Raw genomic sequence first — 6,000 nt, forward strand, 5'->3', positions numbered from 1 at the left:
CCTTACCCTAATACTAAAGCCAGTAAGTGACACTAAATAGTAGCAAACTCAAGTTAGCAGCATGTTAAAATGCTTATACAACATGACCAAGTGAGATTTATTTCTGAAATGCAAGAATGGTTTATCATAAAAAATGCAGTTTAATATACCATATTAAAATAATGAAGAGGAAAAACATAAACAAAATTTATTATCTTTTCATGATTAAAAAAACCTACATGTGAAAAACTCACAGGGAACATTATATTCAACGATGAAAGACTAAAAGCTTTTCCTTTAAGATCGGGAGTAAGACAAATATAACTACTCTCTTCTCTTCTATTCACTATAGTATTGGAAGTATTAGCCAGAGCAGTTAGGCAATTTAAAAAAAGACATCCAAATAAAATGAAGAAGTCAAATTCTCTTTGCACATGATATGAACTTACCTGAAAAAAAAAAGTATAAGTTCCACAAAATAAAACCTGTTAGAACTAATAAACAAATCCAGAAAAATAGCAAGGTGCTAAGGCAACAAGAAAAAATCAGTTGCTTTTTGTAATAGTAACATAAACAAACCAGGAGGAAATTAAGAAAACAATTTCATTTATACTAACATCAAAAATAATAAAATATTTAAGAATTAACGTAACTAAGGAGGTTAAGGTCTTATACAATGAAAATACAAAACATTGTGGAAAGAACTTAAAGAAGACATAAATGAAAAACAAAGTTCATGGATTGGAAAACTTACTATTGTTAAAATATCAATATTATCCAAAGTAATCTTTAGATTTATTGCAACCCCTGTTAAAATCCCAATTGCTTATCTTTCTGCAGAAATACAAAAAAATTATTCTAAAGTTTATATGGAATCTTTAGGTATCCTGAGTAGCCAAAACAATTCTAAAAAGAAAGAACAAAGTTGGAGGACTCACAACTCCTGATTTCAAAAATTACTACAAATTCACAGTAATTAAAACACTGTACTGTTGTCATAAAGATATATATATATGTGTGTGTGTATATATATATATATATATATATACACACACACACAGAGTAATGTAATGAATAGACTACAGAAATAAACCCTTGCATATATTAGCAAGTGATTTTTGACAAAAACGCCAAGATCATTTATGGGGAAAAAAATAGTCTTTTCAACAAAAGGTGAAGAAAAGCTAGATATCCACATGCTAACAAACAAACAAACAAAAACTGGTCTCTTATCTAATAGCATATGCAAAAATTAACTCAATCTATGATCCATTGATCCAGTAAATAAAAATGTTGCCTAACTGTATGTTCTAAAACCACATAGACAAAAACTATGGCAAAAGCTTCATGATATAGGATTTGTTAATTATTTCTTGGATATGGCATCAAAACCGTTGGAAACAAAGGAAAAAATAGTTAAAATTGAAATTCATAATTTTTAAATTGTGCATCAAAAAGTTTTATCAATTGAATACAAAAGCAACCCACAAAATGAGAGAAAATACTTGCAAATCATCTATCTGATAAGAGATTAGGATCCAAAATAAATAGACAGCTCCTAAAATTCAACAACTACAAAACAAACAACTTAATTCAAAAATGGGCAAGACATTTGAATAAACTTCCCTCCAAATAAGATAAGTAAATTGCTAATAAGCACATGAAAAGATGTTTAATATCACTAAGCCATTAGGGAAATTCAAATTAAAACTATAGTGAGAGACCACCTCAAAAACATTAGTATAGTTACTATGAAAAATAAACAAACAGAAGATTATAACTGTTGGTAAGGATGTAGGAAGGAGAGAAATTAGAACTCTTGCACTATTGGTGGGAATGAAAAATGGAAGAGCTGCTGTGGAAAACAGTGCGGCAGTCTCTCAGAAAAATAAAAACAGAATTGCCATATGCTCCAGCAATTCCACTTCTGCATATATATGCAAAAGAATTGAAAGGAGGGTCTTGAAGAGATATTTTTACACCTATGTTCATAGCAACATTTTTCAAAACAGCTAAAACATGGAAGCAACCCATTTCCATTGACAGATAAATGGAATTTTGAAAGTTGGTAGGTACAGACAATAGATTGTTATTCAGCGTTTAAAAAGGGCTGAAAGTTCTGCATTGGGCTACAACATAAGTGAATCTTGAGGGTGTTCTGTTAAGTGAAATAAGCCAGTACCCAAAAGACAAATAATACATGATTCCACTTATATGAGGTCCTTGAAGTAGACAAAATCATTGAGACCGAAAGTAGAATGGTGTTACAGGAGCTAGTGGGAGGGAGAAATAGGGAGTTTCGCAACTACTGGAGCCATGTGTTGAGAGTAAAGGCGAATGGTAGGAGGGATTAGGAAGAGGGCTATTGGAGAGTTATGCAGAATAGGAATAGGTACTGAGTTCCACTACAGGGTAAGTTGACCAAGCAAAAAGGGAAGGTTGGCAGAGCTTCCCTGAAGCCCCAGCTGTGCCTGCAGATCATAAATTTCCAGTGGCACCAATATGCAAGATTGCATGGATTTCCTGGGCTTGTTGTGCTCACCAGCTTGGAACCCTCAGAGATGAAAAGATTCATAGAAAGCAATGATTATTTTCTATAATAAATTTGGCAGAAAAAGGAAAAGAATGAGAGAGAGAGAGAAACTAATATTCTGCATACTCTGAGCATCAGAGATTTCAACCCTTTGTTTTAGTAAATGGTTTAAAGAGTATATTTCTGTAGAACTAGTTGAAAGAGACAACTTGAGAAAGCAAGTAAGGGAGATAATGCTTAATATACTAAGGTCACAAAGAAAATAAGAAGGTGGGGCCGAAAGCTTTCATGGGGAATTTAGTACTTACAAAGAGGAAGAGGTTATTTATTTGAAAGCTAGAAGAGTCAATTTTTATAGAAAACATTATTCTTGTAAATTAATTAATGTATTCCAAAAATATTATTAATACTTAATATTCTAAGTAATCTACTAGGAGCTGGCAATTTAAATATATAAGTAGGATTATTTGTCTGTGTTCGAGTTGTCAAATCTAATAGAAAAATTATATATTTTTAATTGTGTATAATGTGCATAAATATAAGTATTAATATGAGTAAGTTCTGCAATAAGATTAGAGCACTAAGAATCATGGAAATGGAAAAGTCAGAAACATATTGGAAGATGAGCATACAGGTGTGATGAACATAGTGAAAATTTATGTATAAGAAGATTTCAAAATAGAGGAAAAAATAAAGTAAAATAAAATAAAAAGGAAGAGAATATTTGAGCTTAGCTTTGGGTTCACAGGCTATTTAATATAGAATGTAGGGCACTGAAGTAGGCATAGTAGGTGATTTTGCACTTCACATTAAGAAGAAATCAGAACGTGAGGAAACAATGAAATCAGTCTGTTTTTGTTTCTAATATCATACATTTTCCCTAAAATTTTGTGAAAAAAATCGAAGAAGTAAAATCATGATAATGATATAATTATACTTTAGAAATAATATTTGTGGAAAGAATAATGCTTTAGAAATAATATTATTGGGCAGCCATAAAAAAGGATGAGTTCATGTTCTTTGCAGGGTCATGGATGAAGCTGGAAACCATCACTTTCAGCAAACTTAACACAGGGACAGAAAACCAAACACCAAATGTTCTTACTCCTAAGTGAGGGTTGAACAATGAGAACACATGGACACAAGGAGGAGATATTACACACCGGGGCCTGTCAGAGGCTTGGGGTACAAGGGGAAGGAGAGCATTAGGACAAATACCTACTGCATGAGGGGCTTAAAACCTAGATGACAGGTTGATGGGTGCAGCAAACCACCATGGCACATGTATACCTATGTAACAAACCTGCACGTTCTACACATGTATCCCAGAACTCAAAGTAAAATTAAAAAAATAAAAATAAATTTAAAAAGAAAAAAAGAAATAATACCATTGAGAATAATAATAATAGTAATGGTTTAGAAAGAATAATCTGTGGCAACAGGAGATAGTGGGATATTTTTACAAAGGCATTAGCTGTGGGAATGGAGATGAGAGAATATGTTTGAGCAGTTTTTAGATAAAATGTACAAGATTTGACAAATGATTGAATGTTAAGTAAATGTGAAGATAGATTAATTATGAGTTTATCTTGATGCTGAGTAATGATGGAGACAAAAAGGTATATTGTGGTTTGGGAAATGATTATATCACATTTCTGATGGACATATAGATGTAGATTCTCGTAATTGTTCACTAAGTGGTTTTCTGGTACTTACGACAGTTGTTTACACCAAAGATATGAATTTAGGAAATAATTTATGATAGTCAAAAGAATCCAAAAAGAACAAGAATAATTAAAAAAAAGGACCAAAAGCAGAAATATAGAAGACACTGACATTTTAAAGCTGATTCACCAAGATAAGACAATGAATGAGACTAACAGAATGAGAAATCCAGAAGACAGAAGCCTACAAAGCTACGGTGGAAAATGTATCAAGCATTCGCTGGTGCTTTAAAGGGAGAAGTTGTATGTTTTCTATTGTGGCCCATTAGGATCAATTATAATAATAGTGACAATCAGTGAATAAAAAGTCACAAATGAATCAACTACGTGCTCTTCTCCCTTTCTCAACAACTGGTTATTTTCTCCCATGCATTTATTACTCTTTGATACTTTTGTTTTGAGTAACTCCATATGCAAATCTCAATAAAGACACAATGGGGAATAAAGGTGATGAACAATATCCTAGAGTTGAAAGAGCAAACACTATAACGTGAAGTTCAGATAAGCATTTCTTACATGAGATTGACAGAATTCTGTATAAATTGATAAACTATTTAAGCAATTAGAATTTTAAAAGGATTCACAGTCTGTATTACTTATTGAACCCAATAACTTTTTAATAATTAATATACAAGTAAAGAGAAATATGAATTAAAACCCTTGAATTTTAGTTGTTGATAGTTCATGTTAATAGTCTTCATCATCAGAATACTGACTAGGCTTTGTCTTATTAAATAACATGCAAATTAAAGATACATTTAAGTGGAATTTATTGCAGGTGCTTATAATGTGTTTAAATACATCAAAACATTATCAGATACAACTATTTTATTTTTGACAATAGTATCTCTCACTTTTGAAATTAACTGGGGAATATTATGATTTGTGCATATCAAGCCTTAATTTTATAAAGAAAGATTTGCTTCACTTGATGCTTTATTGGAGCATGTCTATAGGATGGAAGAGCAAGTTAATAAGTATATATATTCCTTTGGCAATGACCAATCATCATTTTCACCTTCATATTTATACCTCCATTTTTTCAAACTGTAGTAGTACATAGGACCTGTGCTACTCTTTTTATGTTGCATGTTACCTACTATTATAAGTTTATTTGTCCTCACATGTATTTTACTTCTTTGGAGAGACTATTAAAAATTTTTGAGCAAGAATTACATTTTTATAATTTTTAAACACTTTTTAAAATATTCTATAATGAGCATTGTTACTATAACATTATTTACTTATTTATTTGTATTATTTTTTTTCAGACAAGAGTCTTGCTGTGTCGCCCAGGCTGGAGTGCAATGGCTCAGTCTCGGCTCACTGCAACCTCCACCTCCCAGGTTCAAGTGATTCTCCCTGCCTCAGCCTCCTAAGTAGCTGGGATTACAGGCACCTGCTACCACACCTGGCTAATTTTTGTATTTTTAATAGAGACGGGGTTTCACCATTTTGGCCAGGGTGGTCTCGAACTCCTGACCTCAGGTGATCCACCCACCTTGGCCTCCCAAAGTGCTGGGATTACAGGCGTGAGCCACCGCCCCCAGCCTATATAATTTATTTTAAAATTATTGTTATCAATTCATTTTTACTTTTGAGCCTTTATGTCTTTATTGGGGAGATATCAATATTTTAAGAGGTGGATACAGAATTATTTCCAAGAGGGCTGTCCAGTTTGGGAATATATTTTATTCTAAACGTGAGGTTTCTGAGTGTATCTTGAATGAGCTAGGGTTATCTGAAGAGGTAGATAAACACTGA

This window comes from Nomascus leucogenys, chromosome 6, assembly GCF_006542625.1.
Source record: "Nomascus leucogenys isolate Asia chromosome 6, Asia_NLE_v1, whole genome shotgun sequence".
Taxonomy (NCBI): domain Eukaryota; kingdom Metazoa; phylum Chordata; class Mammalia; order Primates; family Hylobatidae; genus Nomascus; species Nomascus leucogenys.